General features: G+C 42.2%; 3 protein-coding genes and 1 long non-coding RNA gene across 10 annotated transcripts in view; 2 read left to right on the top strand and 2 right to left on the bottom strand.

Annotated features, from left to right (window-relative positions):
* Window positions 1–19600, bottom strand: part of LOC115225268 (adhesion G-protein coupled receptor G6-like) — a 1160637-nt gene that overhangs the window by 208958 nt on the left and 932079 nt on the right. The window lies entirely within an intron of this gene.
* The window catches only part of LOC115225305 (slit homolog 1 protein), a 514782-nt gene that overhangs the window by 195689 nt on the left and 299493 nt on the right, over window positions 1–19600 (bottom strand). The window lies entirely within an intron of this gene.
* LOC115225271 (leucine-rich repeat-containing protein 15-like) overlaps window positions 1–19600 on the top strand; it is a 233029-nt gene that overhangs the window by 114667 nt on the left and 98762 nt on the right. The window lies entirely within an intron of this gene.
* On the top strand, window positions 2646–9088 carry LOC118768116. The gene is made up of 3 exons (XR_005003989.1): window positions 2646–2934; window positions 4548–4555; window positions 9077–9088. It is a non-coding gene; the product is annotated as an uncharacterized LOC118768116 (long non-coding RNA).

Here is a 19600-nt window from a genome sequence, read left to right as displayed (position 1 = left end):
AATATTATTCAAGGGGGTGCGCCAACTTGGCCGATGTCTACTACAGAAACAACAGATGATATATATTCTAATATATATATATAATATATATATATATATATAAATATTATATGGGTGGTGTCTGTGTGTCTCTTTATGTATGTGTATTAAAGAGATGTATGTAGACATTATAATATATATGTATATATATATATATATATATATATATATATATATATTGTATATATGTATACCAAACATGTATATATCTATGTACACAGACAGACATACTCACGCACACATACACATATATGTATGTATAATATTGCTAAATACTATGGTGAATATTGCTTACTACTACATTGCGTCACCCATTGTGTATTAAAATTTCAATACATAGTAGTAAGCAAACACACCAAACATTGTTAACATATGTTCTAAATGTTAAGTCAAATGGAACAGACAACATCCCTTCCTTTCTCAAAGTATTATATACTACTCTCTCTCTTTCTATTTCTCTAGCCTATTTTCTCTATCTAAAAGATAAGCATTATTTAGCTTTTGTGATGTGGTGCCTCAACAAATAACACACATACACACAAAGATTCATAATACATACATACATACATATATAGTGAGAACCCACAAGATAGTAAAAGCTATAGCCACTAATAAGGAGTATTTTTGAAATGTCCCAGTGAAACCCTCAATAAAACGTGACCATAATCGACGTGACAGAGAAGATTTGACTCAGGGAAGACAATCTGTGTACAGCTGTGGAAATGAGCTGACCAGCGGATGTTAACATAAATCTAAAGATCATAAAAAGAATTCTTGAACTCTTGAGAAATCTACAGTTACACGTCCTATATTATCAGTTAACGTATAGACTTGAACTTGTAATCTGTAATTATTGGGACACTTGGATATGCAACACACTGTCTAATCCCGAGAAATTAGGCTTCCCAAAACTAGACGGGAAAAAGCTGATTCGAAATCTACAGATCCAGGCCACCACTGGATCTCTTAAAATCTAAATGTTTCCAGAAATTTATCATTTAAATATATGTATGAGGATACATACCCAAAACCAAATATACAAATCTGCACGTGTACTAATTTCAAATACGGCTAATATTCTCATACATTCAAGCAAATGTACCCTGTGATGTTGAAATTCCAATGAAGGTACATTGGATCTAGGTTAGAATCCGGCTCACCCTCTACATATAAAACTGGATAATCACATACAAACAGTCATACATCCATCCATACATGGTGGTTGTCTCCTCGTTATCGAGTATGGCCATTGCACGAAGCATAATCAATGTTGTTATCGTGCAAGAAGATTTTGTTTTAAGTGAGGAAAGGCTGTGCACTGAGTGAATCCCACTCACTAAGCAACAGCAGCCATAATCCGAAAAGAAGAACAAGTCAACATCATGGTAACACTGAGCCGCAGGTTTTATGTCGGAGTTATCCCAGTTACCTGCGTTACCTTCTCTAGAAGGATCCCCTAACAAAGGCTAGGAGTCCTTCACTCCCAACGGTTTTAACCGCGAAATCGGGTATTCAGTTCGATTATTCTATGTCCCCGCGCATGATACAACCTTAAGACATTCATTGGATGGCCGTTGACTCTCAGGTTAGTTCCTCCGCAATTTGACGGGTTTGTTTTTCATGTCCCGCAGGAGTGTCCAATAAACGCCCTCCTCACCAAGCAAGCTTGGTGGGGTTGCCGGTTTAGTCGCCGACGTCCGACATGCAACAGGTTGTACTGGGTTACATGTACCAGCAGCACTCGAAAGTGACCTGACATAACATACATACATACAGACAGACAGAACTTCAAAACTGAACACATGTCCAACAACCCCTTTCGTAAAATTAAGCAAAACAAAACCACTTGCCAACAGAACGGAACAACCACCAAGAAATCTAAATATATTCTCTATCAGAGAAAGACATTTTAAACGCACCCCACACTAGCTAAATCAACCCCAAAACACCTACAGGGACCCACCACACCATTTCAAGAACCATAGTAATGCAACACACAATTCTATTAACTACAATCTACATAACCCAACTAAGACTCAACTACCGAACCTCTACTCTAGGAACCAACTATACAACCTTAACAAACAACAAACACACTACAGAATAAACAACTACCAACACTATATACCTGATACACTAAGACGGAACACGCGGTTCAAAATACGCTACAAAACAGAAGCACCACAAACCCACTCTAAAAATTACAACAACAGGAGAGATAAACAGTGTTTTTCAAAATAAACACACCAACCATTTTTTAGACTTACATACAGGAACAGGGACACACGATGGCAACGGACAAACAAAAGAAACCACAGGTAATTAAAATAATCAATCTCTCAAACAAAGACTTACACCTAACGAAATAAGCATACTATCCACAAAGGACTTAAAGTTACCCAACCCACAACGTCCAAATTACTATGAAACGAAAGACGATATTCGGAATTTTGTAGGAAATTAAGACTTGCGAGGAATATCATGGCAAACAAATGGATGACGAATCCATTAGCTAGAAACAACAGCGACTACACCCCTACCAAGGAAAGAATAAAGCTCTAGACCGCTTTTGTGACTACATAACCAATTTCCCTTTTCAACTCACCAATAGGCAAAAATACAGACCAAACTTCGACAAAAGAGAATGCAACGACCTCATCAAACTAAGAGAAGGTAAAACCATAACAATCAAGGTGGCCGATGGGGGCAACGCGGTAGTATTAATGAACACAAATGATTATAAAATTTAGTACTATCCCTATTAGGATATGAGACATACTAGCAAGGGGTCCAACATTATAATCAATCAAAAATAATGAATAACCTCAGGACATTAATCAACTCATACCGAGAAGGTCTCACAGACATGGAGTACGATTACATCACCAACTTCAAGTGCAAATCAAGTTTATTATCCGGTATCCCTAAACTTCATCTCTTACACTACATCTTAGAAAGGGTGGATAAATTATCCGGTAAAGGTGGGGCATTGGTCCATTTAGACCAAAGTAAAACTTTCGATAAGGTAGACCACTAGTACCTGGCGTCAGTCCTTGAGGCGGCTGGGCTAGGCTCGGACTTCCGCGGTTGGATCAAGGCCATTTATGGTGGCATCAAATCCACAGTTACCTGTCAAAACGATTTGAGATTCAGCGCTGGGTTCAGCAAGGGTTCCTCCCTGGCTCCGCTTCTGTATCTATTGACTCTTGAGCCATTGATGCGAGGGTTGGAGAATTTGGGGGACATCCCCAATGAAATAGGATGTGGTAAGTCTGATTCTGCATATGCGGATGACGTCACATCACCGTGCCAATGTAGCTCAGCTACCTTGTGAACAGGATGCAATCAAAGGATACAAGGCGGTGGCAGGGGCAAAAGATAACAAGGACAAGTACATCGGATTGCGAGACGGCACGTGAGTGGCAAGCCGATACGTCCAGTGTCGTGGGGCACTGAACAGATGGTCCTGTTAAGTTGCTTGGAGTTTGGTTTGGTCCAGACTCCCAAACGGAGAAGAATTGGAGTGAGGTGGCAGACAGGGTGGATGCCCTAGTCCGGACCTGGTCTGGAAAAGCGCTGTCTCTGAAAGAGAGGGCTGAGGTGTTACATTTGTTTATTGCATCTGTTATCACCTACCGTCTGACCGTTGTCCCTTGTCCCGATTCGTGGCTATGCAAGTTGGTGCGACTTCTCTTCCGCTTCTTGTGGAAGGGAAAACCGCTTGTGAGGCGATCCGTAGAACCGCTAAAGTGTAGGCTAGGGCTGCCCTGGCTATTGATATGCAGACATACACTGAGGCTAAGGCCGCCCTGGCTCTACCTGGATGGTGGCCAGGTGTGGAATTCGCTTGCAGGGGAATTCTTTCCACGACCGGCCGCCTTGGAGGAATCTACACCCATTTTGATAAAAAGACAGAATACAACTGAATGGTAAAAGGAGTGCCGTTAGGCACTCGCGCTAATCCACAGTGCGGGCAAGGCCGGCAGCGGAAATACCACCTCTGTATTTTATAAAGGGATGGTAGAGTATAAGAGCTATGGCGTCCTAGAAGGGGCTCTGGGGTTCAATGAGAACCAGCTAGCCAAACTGTTTCAAAACACCTTCAGATCGGGGTATTTGGATAATTACCAAAGATCCCTGACCTGGTAGTGTCACAGGGATGAGTTACCTGTCCGCGATAAATTGTCCAGGCAAGGAATATCAGTGCCACTGGCTTACCCAATGTGCGGGTAAGACAGGGAAACTGACATGTACGCTCTTGTACAGTGTCTGCAGCTTTTGGGCTTGATAATTTACATAGAACACGTGTTGTCATACCTGGGAAAGAATACAGCTATCATCTGAGTCTGTGATAAAGACTGTACCGCCAACGGACTATAAAGGAAAGTGAGGCATGTTTTCTGCGTACGATTGCAGTAATGAAAGAGTATGCATGGAAAAACAAGAATGCAAGGAAATAAAAAGACAGGGTCCTTCATATCCTGAAGAGCAAGACAGGGCAGGAGAAGAGACAAATGTCGTGAAGCATATATGAGAAAATTGTATTTAAATTGTATATGGGATTCATTCAGGTTTTAATGATAAACTCACTTAGCTCATCTATATATTTGTAACGTCATGTGAAAGATATTATCATAATAAAGAAATTACTCCAGACTGGAGTCCTTCTGCTTTCGGCTGCTCTGGCTTAGTGAGTTTATTTGGTTAATGTATTTTTGTTGTTGATTATATGTTGAAATTGTTACGCTTGTGCGCTTCTTGGAATCGAACTGTTGTCGTCGTTTTAACGAAACTTTTCGCCCCACGGGGCAGAAAATTAATTGATGCATAACTTGTTGGACTGCTTTTTGTGTTTTTTTTTACCCATTGTAGGGTAAAAAATTAATTTTTGGCATTTTGACAAAAATACTTATTATTTTTCTGTTATTCGGAGGCCATTTGTAAAAATGGACTTGAATTTGTTGTCGAATATCCATTCAGTCCTGAGAGAGGGTTTCCCGGCCATGAAGAAATAAGCAAGTTTGTAACCAGGAAGGAAAGGAAAAGCCAAGTTTTTCTGCTGCTATTGGTGGCAATTTCAGTAAATTGGAGCTATATAAGGAACATTTATTTAAGTTTTGCTACCTTATAAAGAAAAGTAGCAACGAAACCAAACTTCTGCCACAACAGGACATGATGAAAGATTTTACTGCCAGAACGGTAGTATACAAAACATACAACCGTAAAGGAAAAAAAAGAATATTGTCAGTGAAGAACGAAGCTGTAGAGAAGTGCCCCCCCCCCGGGAACAATTATACCTATGTCGGTCGAGGACGAAGAAGCTCCACTATTGAGGCGCAATTTGAAAACGCTGAATTAGCAGAAGAAATATCGACTCAAACGCTAAAGAATGAGGAGATAATGTTGCTCCCGACCTACCTTGCATTGCAGCGGCCGTAATTTACGACGCAGAAGAAATATCAATACCGCAAATGAAAAAGGGAGAGGCTCTAAACTGGAAAGGCCAAGCACTCGAGATGGTGGTTCAAGCCTGAAACAAAATAGTCGAATCAAGGCCAGACGATACATGGTATACAACCGAATATACGGTTGGCAAGGATAGTTGCAGAACTATTTAAACAATCTAAAGAGAGATACCCGTAGGACATACAAGATGTTAACCAAGAGTTTGGCAACAAAGGATTTGTTCTTAGCCCAGCGGCTACATCTCAGAAAGAAAAAGTAAGGGGAGGCTGGAGAATTTGTGCAGCCTCTCCGCATACTTAACATGTGTGGGCTTCTTTAATTTTTACCATGGAAATTAAGTTAGGTAGTATAAATATTCGTGGCCTGGGATCGAAGCAAACTTGTCTCCTGAACGACTCCAGTTCACTAGAAACTGATATATATGTTGCGACTGAGTGGAAGTTGAACGGGCCACAGACGTTCCCGTCTCTTCTAAATGGCTATGAGAAATTTATTTCTCCTAGTCGACGGGGAGACGGGGGCCTGGTGGTGTTGTTCAGAAAAAGCTTGGACATACAAATAAGTAGAGTCTTTCTGGACCGAGAAGTTAGGTTGGTCGTCCTAGATGTGACAAGCAAGTAAGCAGTCCTTCAGGTCGGTAGCGGTCTACGCTCCGAAAGAGGGAAGACAAGCTGTTTTATTTCGAGACCTGGAGAGCTTTCTGGTGACGTCTAAAAGTCTAGATATAGTAGGAGACGTTAACACCATTCTCGAAGCAAGGGTGGATAGTGTTGGCTCGACCGATAGAAGTTAGTTAGTTAGTTAGTTAGTTAATTTGGCTCAAAAGCAAATAGCAAGGCCATGTAGGGGGACATGGAGTTAAGTACAGGGTGGTGTTCATGTAAAGAGTTCAGGCCACTTGAGGTCCAGGGAGGCTTTGAACAAAGCGGTCGTTGGCATCTTCACCATCTCATCTGGCAGCTTGTTCCACGGATCCGCAACCCGGACGGAGAAAGCTCCTCTCCTTCGATTGAGATGAAATCGTCGCAGGTAGAGCTTTTCGGAATGACCCCGCAGCCGACGCTCCGGAGCAGGAGTGAAGAACAGCTCTTTCGAGAGGTTACACTTCCCGCTTATGATGTTGTGGGCGAGAATGAGATCACCACGGCGGCGGCGTTTTTCAAGAGAATAAAGGTCGAGCGTCCTCAGCCTTTCTTCGTAGGACAAATTTTTGAGACCATGAACCAGGCGGGTAGCCAGCCTCTGGACTCTTTCGAGGTGCTGTATGTCTTTGAGGAGATAAGGAGAAGAGGCTTGAATCCCATACTCCAATATGGGTCTCACCAGCGTGACATAGAGTGGCAGGAATATGGCTGCTGTGAGCACTCCGAATGACCGTCGAATCAAAAACAGAATTCCGCGTGCTTTGTTGGCAGCATGGACGCACTGGGCCGAAGGCAAAAAGGAGGAATCCACCAAGATACCCAGGTCCTTTACCTGATCGGTCCTCTCCAGCAGCAGAGGACCCGGCTCGAAATCAAGTTGAGTTGCAGGAGTAGAGCCGACAGGCAGATGACAGCACTTTGACACGTTCAGACACAGGTCCCAATCGTTAGACCACTTCCAAATTTGGTGGAGGCATCGATGAAGATCCTCTATACTACCGCGAGGAGCGACCAGTTTGATATCGTCGGCAAATAGAAGGGTGTGTTGCGTGAGGTCGTCGGGCAAGTCATTTATGAAGACTAAGAACAACAAGGGCCCAAGCACTGAACCTTGAGGCACGCCACTGCTCGCACTGGAGACGTCGGACCGCGAACCATTAACTTGAACTTGGAAGGAGCGATCTGAGAGGAAGGCACCAACCCATCGTACAATATCCGGATGGAAACTATATGCTTGAAGCTTGACAAGTAGTAGGCGGTGGTTTACCGAGTCAAAAGCTTTGGCAAAGTCCAATAAAACGATGTCAACAGCATCACTATCATCGAGGATGCGCGTCACCAATTCTTCCATTACTAGTAAGTTGGTCAAGCATGATCTCCTCGGCACGAAGCCGTGTTGGGAATCAGTGATCGAGGCTGTGCTTAGGAGGTGGAGCATCATACTTTTCTTAAGGATGGTTTCGAACATCTTGCTGATTATTGATGTAAGGGAAACCGGTCGGTAGTTAAGCGGGTCTTCGCGGCTCCCTTTCTTGAAAATTGGGCAGATTATCGCTGTTCTCCAGTCTGCAGGTATAACACCCGTCGCCAATGACATATTGAATAGTCGTGTTAAGGGCTCGCAGATGACCGGAGCCAACGCTTTGATAACCCGTGGGTGTATGCCGTCAGGGCCGTGACCCTTGTTGACATCGAGGCCTTGAATAACACGTTTGACTTGGTCCCGCGTGATGATCAATCGAAGCATTGGAGGTACCGATCTATCAAATGGAGGGGGTTCACGACCATCATCTTGTTTGAAAATAGTTGAAAAAGCCTCGGCAAATAATTGACTCTGTTGATAAGGGTCCTCAATCGATACGCCTGTTGAGTCTACCAATGTTACAATCTGGTTGTTCAAGCGGGAATTCCGCTGGACATGGGCAAAGAAGGTTTTTGGATTGCTACTGGCATTTGCCGCGATTTTGTATTCATAACTGAAGCGTTCTTTCTTTTCAATTTTCACGGCTCGGTCTCGTTGAGTTTTGTACACCCCAAAAGCTGCAGTCGAATCCAGATTTTTGAATTCAGCCCAAGCAATATCTCTGAGTCGACGTTCTCGTTTAACCTTCTTCGTCACCCAGGGCTTGTGTTTCTTCCTCTTGGGAAGTCCAACGGGAACTGCCTGGTCAGTCAAACAGATTACATATGCTTTGAGGGATGACCATAGTTCGTCAACTGAGGACAACGTCATCAGGGAACGCCAGTCCAGAAGCGCGGAAGCTTCGGTTAGAATTTCAAGATTAATTGCAGAGAAGACTCTACGTGGCAGCGAAGTAATCGTGGGCGTGGAAAAAGTTGTGTGCATGACGAACTTCAGGACCGCATGATCACACTTGGCAAGAGGGGCGCACACAGATACGTCTGACACTGATCTTGGATAGCGGGAGAATACCAGATCTAGCATAGATGGCTGCTGCCCAGACCGATGCCTTGTCGGATATTCAACATGTTGCGATAGAAAACGATCTTCAGCCACGTCAAGAAGGGCCTGGCCGACCGGGAAGATGTTGTACAAATTGATGCGGGCCAATCGATCATGGGAGCGTTGAAGTCGCCTAGTACCAAGCAGTCATGCGAAGCTGAAACGAATCTTATCGCCTCGAGTAAATGAGCATCGTCCTGGGGATCGGCTAGAGGCGGCCTGTAGACAGCCAACACGGGCAGGCAAAACTCAGATAGGCTCAGCTTGCAATAGACGGCATCGAATTTGGTTGTAGGTTGAGCATTTGTGGGTAGAATACCGCAGGACGGTTTGTGCTCAGACTTAACATACACAGCAACACCTCCACCTCGCCTTTTTCCTCTGTCACATCTGAAAAGGACGTAGCCCTGCAGGTGGATCTCTGAGTCCTTTACTGCTGGAGTCAGCCAAGTCTCGGTGATAGCTATCACATCAGGGGAGTCGCGTAGGGCCAGTGTAAATAGTTCACTGAACTTTGGGAATAAGGAGCACGAGTTGGTGTAGACGATGCTGAGCTGTGAAGTCCGAGGGGCGGGAGTTGGGGAACAAGCAGAATAAAGGGCATCAGAGATAGCATCGTTGACGGGGGTATCAACTTCACTTCGATTTGCCCTCACATCACTTTCCCTGTCAGCACTACAGCATGGGACCAGAGGTAGGACTTGATTATCTGTCCATCTTGGATTCGTAAACCCTTCTCTCCCATTTGTTTCCTCATCTTTAGCTCGGATATCAGGTTCCTCCGGCGAATTCTCTCTCTTAGTGAGTATTCCTCGCGAAAACCCATATTGGGGTCCTCCCAGGCATGCGTCTGAGCTCTGTTCAGAAAGACTGAAGCCTCCCGATCAGAAGAAAAGATTACCCTTATTGGGCGTGGTCTAGTATCTGCGGTTGGGTTCGCTTGGAATCTTCCTAGCCGAGCGACCTTAAGAACACTGACATTTTCGTTCACAGAGAACAATTTTCCAACCAAAATGGAAACAAAATTAATGTCATCTTTTAGGCGGTTTATGCCTGTATCACAGGTGGATTCCGCTTTGCCATATATTATTGCCGATCTTGAGTGGGCAAAAAGAAGGGGATATTCTGGTCTAAAAAACATTAATAGCAAGCTATAACCTAGTAGACCGATATCGACTGGGTGAAGTGCTCGTTCCACAGTGGACGTGGACAAATCTTTAGAGATTTCGACCGGTGGTTTGGGACGAGCGGGGCGCTGGACCGTGGGGAGTCCCTAAAGGACTTCTTCGCCGGCGAGCCGCGATTCTCGGCGCGGGAGACCGAATGTTGTGAAGGGTCGATTACAGCTGCGGAGGTCGCGGATGGGCTAGATGAATGCACCAGGAACAAGTCTCCGGGGCTGGATGGTCTGCCCTATGAATTTTATCGTAGTATGCCGGACTTGCTCGGACACTTGCTGGTCTGCGTCTACGCAAACTGGCAGCAGATGGGGAATTTATGAGTATTTATGGCTTTGCGTATCGCTTTCCTATATGAATTAATAAATATCTGATTTATATCTATAGTATGTTTCTGCTGAAGATGGGAGAGCATTTGGGCAGATCCAAATTTTAGCTAATACAGAACTATCTTATCGAAAATTTCCGTTGGCTTGTTGCATCGAATTTAACATGTGTTTCTGACTTCTTTCAGTGATGAGGCGATTTAGCGTCTTTTTTTCAGCATATAGCTAAGAAATTTATTTATAAGCCCTTATTATAATTATACAGACACACACATATATTATATCTATCTACCTATCTATTTTTCTATCTATCTATCTATTTTTCTATCTATCTATCTATCTATCTATCTATCTATCTATCTATCTATCTATCTATCTATCTATCTATCTATCTATCTATATATCTATCTATCTATCTATTTTTCTATCTATCGATCTATCTACCTATCTATCTACATATATATACATATATATATACCTATCTTATCTACCTATGAATCTATCTTATCTATCTATTTATTTATCTATCTGTATGTCTATATGTATGTATAAATATATATATATATATATATATATATACGCCCACATATACATATGTATCTATAATATACCTATACATACGTATATATAATATAAACCTGTGGGTGATGATGATGATGATGTTGATGATGATGATGCACAAATGCATCGTTGTCATTTCGTTAAAATTCTGATACATTGTAGTAGTCGAGACCGACAAGACAGTTGCAGGTTGTTTAAGTATGTTCTAAATGTTAAGTCAAGTGTAGTAAACAACAAAGCTTTGGTCTTAAAATAGTCAACAATCCTCTTCTCAATATATTTCACACAACTTTCTCTCTCTTAGAAATTTGAATTGTTTGCCTTTTGTATAGTGGTGACTCAATAAATCACACACGCATACACATTCATAATACTTACATACATACATACATACACACATACATACATACATCAAGCTTACCTGCATACATGCGTCCATCCATCCATCCATCCATCCATCCATCCACATATAAATGCAGCAAGCTTACATGTCTACATAGATACCAGTGGTTGAGGCAGGGATGTTGTCCTAGTTGCCCGGGTAAAACCCTTTCTGGCCCATCCGACACCAAAAATAGGGCCGGGACCAAGGTTTTTCAGAGCATAACTGTTTTATGTTTCTGGTCTCTTACAACATAGAATACATAAAAATGTGTCCATTTGTTACAAATTGCGATTCCCAACTAATATAGTAATTTTTTGGAAACGAAAAAGATCCTGGGTCCCCACTGCATACACACAGACGCATTCACACACTCTTACGCAAACACATATATGCATATTTATGTCTCGCGGAGGCGGAGCTGTGTGAAGACGGAGACGTGGTTGTGTGGTAAGAAACTTGCTTCCCAAACACATAGATTCCGGTTCAGTTCCGCTGCATGGCATCTTGGGCAAGTGTCTTCTACTATATCCTCGGGTCGACCAAAGCCTTGTGAGTGTATTTAGTAGAGAGTAACTGTAATAAACCCGTCTTATATCTATGTATATACTTATGTGTGTCTTTGTGTCTGTCTTTGTCCCCCTCACTCTCACTTGACAACTGATGTTGGTGTGTTTACGTCCCTGTAATGGAGAGGGTTGACAAGGGAAAGTGATAGAATGAATACTAGTCTGGCAAACAATAAATTCTGTATAAATGACTGAAAAAGTAAATGAATATACACGTGCACAAATACATTTATACATACATGATATATATATAAATATATATATATATAATATAATATGATATAATATTGTATATGACTTGAGATGTTTGACGTCCTGTTTACCAATTATATATCCGCTGCCTCGGAAATCTCCAATGGCTCTATACTGCGTCTCGGATATAACCTTAGAGCCTTAGTAATCTGTTACAGTACTTATTATGGTACCTAATCGTTTAAATAACCTGTGAAATAATATATATATATATATATATATATATATATATATATATATATATAATTAATCAATATAGGGTGGCAAAAAATTTTGTAGAATTTTTTTGCCACCAGCGGCCTAGTGGGAAAAAATTAAATAGTCATAGACCATTTTTAAGTTCAACATCACAATCAAGGAACGGCCATAATAGGCCATTCACCCACTAGAAATAACAGCCAAAGCTTCAACCGCAAAATAACATTAATTCCGTAAACCAGGAGAAAATTAAAAAACATTTACCCTGTAATTTCTTATACGATGCACCGTTTCATCAACTGTTTAATGGTAAACTAACCTGATTAAATTAAATCAAGCCAATCTTCCATAGGCCCGAATCTAAGGGCCTATGGAAGATTGGCTTGATTTAATTTAATCAGGTTAGTTTACCATTAAACAGTAGATGAAACGGTGCATCGTATAAGAAATTACAGGGTAAATGTTTTTTAATTTTCTCCTGGTTTACGGAATTAATGTTATTTTGCGGTTGAAGCTTTGGCTGTTATTTCTAGTGGGTGAATGGCCTATTATGGCCGTTCCTTGATTGTGATATATATATATATATATATATATATACTCTTTTACTATTTTACTTGTTTCAGTCATTTGACTGCGGCCATGGTGGAGCACCGCCTTTAATCGAGCTACTCGACCCCGGGACCTATTCTTTTGTAACCCCAATACTTATTCTATCAGTCTCTTTTTGCCGAACCGCTAAGTAACGGGGACATAAACACACCAGCGTCGGTTGTCAAACAAAGCTAGAGGGACAAACACAGACATACAAACACACACACACACACATATATATATATATACATATATACGACGGGCTTCTTTCAGTTTCCTTCTACCAAATCCACTCATAAGGCTTTGGTGTGCCTGAGACTATAGACGAAGACACTCGCCCAAGGTGCCACGCAGTGGGACTGAACCCGGAGTACATATATATATACATATATATATATATATATATATATATATATATATATATATATATATATATATATATATATATATATATATATAAAGTATAGGGGTTTAGTTCACAGGTCCCCAAAATGCTTTTGTATTTGTCGCACCTAAGCCTTTCTTTTCGGAGAGTTTTGTTTGTAAACCCTCAGATTCCATAGTTCGGAGTGAGCTTTTGCCCTTTGTTTCAACATGTTCTGTGTCACGTATGAGAGATACGTCTCTCCCACGTCCCGTAACAATTTTGAGGGATACTGGAGCTCTCCAGTCTCGGATTTCGAAGGCTATTTTGTCTTTTTTTGATGAGTCGTCAGGGAACTCAGATGTTTTGTTTCAGGGTATAATGCGTCAATTCTTCTGCTCCTCTCCATTTTCTGAATTTAACTTCAGATATGATTTCTGGTGAGGTGAGTGTAGGTGTTCTTGACTCTTCTGGGTGTTGATCGAAAGTGATGTTATGGGGTCCAATTTGGTGTTGATCCTATTGTCACTATTTCTCCAGGGAGTTCAGGTAATACAGAACAGTTGGAGGATGAGTTTCCTGGTATTTTTTCCTCCATGTGCTGTGACTTGTTCGATGTCGACAGACATTTCTTCCAAGTCTTCTTTGCCGAATGATTCCATTCGTGATTTGTCAGGTATTACTTGGATCATTTTGTTTTATAAATTAGAGGCTGATGACTTCTCTTCAATGGGTAGTGGCCCTTCAGGTCTTCTTTCTAGAGAGCAGCTTATTAGAGCGCAAGGTGAGGATGCTGAGTTGCAGATGTTAGCCAATATATCTGTCTCTTTCGTGGAGGTTAGCAAGGTACCAGTTCTCTACTACTTTAGGGATCGTGTTAGGATGAGGAAATATAGGCTGATTCCTATATGTGTTGTTTGGCTTATTTAATCGAGTGTGTTGTACAGGATTTGAACAGTTCGCAATGATATGAGCAGTTGAATTATTTTGTCTCATGTGTCTATTAGTTTTCGTTGGTAGTTTATTCTTTTGACCAATTCTTCCTGCACTGTATTCTTTATCCGATTGAGTTCCCATACCCTGACGTTATGATACTGTACAATGTGTATTACAAGAATTACCAGTGTGTGTGTATGCCTTCTTCTAGCATTATGATAAGTCAGATTGTCAGTCATGCAAGAGACTGTAAGGCCACAAACACGTGGATAGATTTGCGACCTTAACACAGTATTCCTTTATAAGTGTTTCATAGTATTTCTCTTCACTTTCTATTTTTTTCTTTTTAAATTTTAGAGTCTCTCATTTTCCATTTCCTTTTTCTTTTGTCTGGATTCTTAAAGTCAGTGATACGTACAATAAATATTAACATATATACTTTTTGTATTTTGTATAAATATGTATGAACACTCATTAATATGTGGCTTCATTATGCACCTACACACACACACACACACACGTATATATATATATATACAATCACACAGACACTCCCTCCCTCCCCACTCACTCAGTCACTCACCCCCCCCACACACACTCACACTCTCTCTGTCTCTAAATCTGATTATTTCTGGATGTCTTTTCTATTCTTCAAATTCTCCAGCATTTCCTATGCATTTTTACGCTTTCCATGCTAATCTTTTCCACGTATATAAATGCTTTCCAAAACAAACAAGCACTTCGTTTTAGAAGCTTCGAAGAAACTATAAGCTTATTCCCAAGCACTCATCTCTGCATGCACTGTAACTAATAGAAACTGCAGTGAGCTTATTGAAGTTAAATACCTAATTCATGTCCTCTAAAAACACACACATACACCCAAACAGAAACGCATACACATATATTAATACATATCCATCCATCCTCACACACACACACACAAGCACACACGCACACACATATATATTAAAAGATATCCATTTCATCCATTCATCCACACACGTGCACACACACACACACGCACACATATATATATTAATACGTATCAGTCCATCCACACACACACACACACACACACACATATTTACACACACAAAGACACGCAAGCACACACGTTCTCACACATATATTAATACGTATCCATCCACACACACATACACACACGCACACACGCACACACATATTTTAATATATGTCCATCCATTCATCCATCCACACACACACAAACATACACACACACACATACACACACATACGCACACACACACATGCACACACAAGCACACACGCACACACACACACATATATTAATATGTATCCAGCCAATAATCCGTCCACACACACACCTACACACACACACACATACATTCACACACATATATTAATACATATCCATCCACACACACACACACGCACACACACACGCACACACACACAAACTCACACACACATGCATACACACACACACACATGTATCATCATTATTATTGGACGTCCTATTATTGTTTTTATTATTGTGTCGAGAACAGCCGCAACGTTCTGAGTTCAAATTCGGTCGAGTCTGACTTTGGTTTTCGTCCTTTTGGGGTCGATTAGACAAGTACCAGTAAAACACTGGGGTCGATGTAATTGACAAGCACCCTACCCTAAAATTTCAGGCTTTGTGCCTATTGTAGAAAGAATTATTATTATGTGATGAAAACTCGCAGATTATTTTGCTGGGCAAAACCCGAAATTAGGGGGAAGGGGCCCATTCGATAAGACCGACCCCAGTACGCAACTGGTACTTAATTTATCAGCCCTGAAAGCATGAAAGGCAAAACCGACCTCGGCGGGATTTGAACACAGAACGTAACGACAGATGAAATACCTATTTCTTTACTACCCACAAGGGGCTAAACACAGAGGGAACAAAAAAGGACAGACAAACGGATTAAGTCGATTATATCGACCCCAGTGCGTAACTGGTAATTAATTTATCGATCCCGAAAGGTTGAACGGCAAAGTCGACCTCGGGGGAATTTGAACTCTGAACGTAGCCGCAGACGAAGTACCTTTTTCTTTACTACCCACAAGGGGCTAAACATAGAGGGAACAAACAAGGACAGACAAAGGGATTAAGTCGATTACATCGACCCCAGTGCGTAACTGGTACTTAATTTATCGATCCCGAAAGGATGAAAGGCAAAGTTGACCTCGGGGGAATTTGAACTCAGAACGTAGCTGCAGACGAAATACCGCTCAGCATTTCGCTCGGCATGTTAACGTTTCTGCCAGCTCGCAGCCCTTAATAGATACCTTTCATCACAAGTAGAAGGCTGTATATTTTCTATCCAATAAAGGGGACACATTATTTCTACTTTTCTCCCCTGTATACTGAGTTCGTGTCAAAACATTCACCGAATCACAATGACACAGGAGAAATAAGGCGGCGAGCTGGCAGAAACGTTAGCACGCCGGGCGAAGTGCGTAGCCGTATTTTGTCTGGCGTTATGTTCTGAGTTCAAATTCCGCCGAGGTCGACTTTGCAGGGCGGCGAGCTGGCAGAACCGTTAGCACACCGGGCGAAATGCGTAGCCGTATTTCGTCTGCCGTTACGTTCTGGGTTCAAATTCCGCCGAGGTCGATTCTGCAGGGCGGCGAGCTGGCAGAACCGTTAGCACACCGGGCGAAATGCGTAGCCGTATTTCGTCTGCCGTTACGTTCTGGGTTCAAATTCCGCCGAGGTCGACTTTGCAGGGCGGCGAGCTGGCAGAACCGTTAGCACACCGGGCGAAATGCGTAGCCGTATTTCGTCTGCCGTTACGTTCTGGGTTCAAATTCCGCCGAGGTCGACTTTGCAGGGCGGCGAGCTGGCAGAACCGTTAGCACGCTGGGCGAAATGCGTGGCCGTATTTCGTCTGCCGTTACGTTCTGAGTTCAAATTCCGCCGAGGTCGATTCTGCAGGGCGGAGAGCTGGCAGAACCGTTAGCACACCGGGTGAAATGCGTGGCCGTATTTCGTCTGCCGTTACGTTCTGACTTCAAATTCCGCCGAGGTCGATTCTGCAGGGCGGAGAGCTGGCAGAACCGTTAGCACACCGGGTGAAATGCGTGGCCGTATTTCGTCTGCCGTTACGTTCTGAGTTCAAATTCCGCCGAGGTCGATTCTGCAGGGCGGCGAGCTGGCAGAACCGTTAGCACGCTGGGCGAAATTCGTAGCCGTATTTCGTCTGCCGTTACGTTCTGGGTTCAAATTCTGCTGAGGTCGACTTTGCAGAGCGGCGAGATGGCAGAACCGTTAGCACACCGGGCGAAATGCGTGGCCATATTTTGTCTGCCGTTATGTTCTGAGTTCAAATTCCGCCGAGGTCGACTTTGCAGGGCGGCGAGCTGACAGAACCGTTAGCACACCGGGCGAAATGCGTGGCCGTATTTCGTCTGCCATTACGTTCTGAGTTCAAATTCCGCCGAGGTCGACTTTGCCTTTCACATTTTCGGGGTCGATAAATCAAGTACCACTTACGAAATTGGGTCGATGTAATCGACTTAATCCGTTTGTCTGCCCTTGTTTGTCCCTTCTGTGTTTAGCCCCTTGTGGGCAGTAAAGAAACATATGACACAGGTGAAATATGTGTGTATGCATGCGTGTGTGTGTGTGTGTGTGTGTGCGTGTACGCGCGCTCACGTGCATGTGTACATGCGCGTGGGCATGTAACCCATCCCGCTCAAAAGGTCAATGAATAAGGGTTGCTTAAGGATGTTGAACGAAACACCCATGTTTCCAAAGGTGAATTATCCAAACTCCAAAGAATCCCTTTCAACACAAAGCTATGATGTTCCCCCACTACTTCTGTTCGTGATGAGAGATGCACATATCGTCATCCACCAAGGGAACTTGCTCAACTGGTTAAGGTCAAACAACTGACAAGCAAATCTGTGGTATTGAGCAGAATATTTGCTGTAGCCCATCTTTTATACCAAGACAAAACAATGTACATGATAAAACTTCCAATCAGTTAAGATCAGAAGCCACTGTCTGGTACTGCATCATGGCAGGGTAATTATTATTATTATTATCATTATCATTATCATCATCATCATTATTATTATTATTATAATTAATATTATTATTATTATTATTGAGTGAGAGTGCAGTGCATGCCATCAAAGTGACACTGGGGTAAAATATACGAAACCCAATATACCCATCATGACTACCCGTCTGATAAAGATACACCAGGCACATGTATCTCAACCATATGTGCGCGACATGGTGATCTCATATCAAGATAAACAGCACATGACCTTGCAGGTGGGGCCCAGTTCGAATTTTCTTCAGGATGAGTAGCCCATCCCGCTCAAAAGTCCCTGAATTAGGGTTGTTTAAGGATGTTGAAAGAACCACCCATGTTTACAGAGGTGAATCATTCAAACCCCAAAGAATCCCTCTCAACACATGGCTATGATGCTCCCCCACTACTTCTGCTCGTGATCAGAGATGCACATATTGTCAGCCACTAAGGGACATGCTCAACTGGTTAAGGTCAAACAACTGACAAGCAAATCTGTGGTATTGAGCAGTATTATTATTATTATACCTAAAAAATCCCTGATCTGAAAGTCTCCTCATTTTGTATTCTTACGTTTTGCACGTATATATGTATACATATTGAGTATTTCATACTCAAACTATTATATTTCGTGTATTTAATATATTTGATGTGTTTAATTTGTTTATCCGCATAATTAACTCTATATCCACTCAACTCGATCCTCCTTACAGTAATTCTTTATTCTTTTGTGAATGATCCCCTGGAAAGACATTGGACTCTTGAATCTTTTGAGCGCTATTTAGTGTTTTCTACGCCAAATATCTCTAAATCACTTCTCTGGACTACACACACGCATACACACACACACGTATACACATATATATTAATACGTATCCATCCATTCATCCATCCATCCATACACACACACTCACCTACGCACGTACGCACACACAAACAAACATACACACATAAGCACACACTAACACGCAAAAGCACACACGCACAAACACAAGCACACACGCACCCACATATATATTAATACGTATCCGTCCATCCACACACACACAAACACACACACACACACAAGCACGCACGTACACATATATATATTAATACGTATCCATCCATTCATCAATCCATCCACATACACACAAACACACACACACACAAGCACACACGTTCACACACATATATTAATACGTATCCATCCACACACACGCACACGCATACACACACACGCACACACACGCACACACGCACACATACACAAGCACACACGCACACACACACACAAACTCACACACACACGCATACATACACACACACACATGTATCATCATTATTATTGGACGTCCTATTATTGTTTTTATTATTGTGTCGAAAACAGCCGCAACGTTCTGAGTTCAAATTCGGCCGAGTCTGACTTTGCTTTTCGTTCTTTCGGGGTCGATTAAACAAGTACCAGTAAAACACTGGGGTCGATATAATTGACAAACCCCCTACCCTAAAATTTCAGGCTTTGTGCCTATTGTAGAAAGAATTATTATTATGTGATGAAAACTCGCAGATTATTTTGCTGGGCAAAACCCTAAATTT

Source organism: Octopus sinensis, linkage group LG27 (genome assembly GCF_006345805.1).
Source record: "Octopus sinensis linkage group LG27, ASM634580v1, whole genome shotgun sequence".
Taxonomy (NCBI): Eukaryota; Metazoa; Mollusca; class Cephalopoda; order Octopoda; family Octopodidae; genus Octopus; species Octopus sinensis.
Note: the sequence above shows the minus strand (reverse complement) of the source record. Positions and strands in the feature narration are given on the sequence as shown.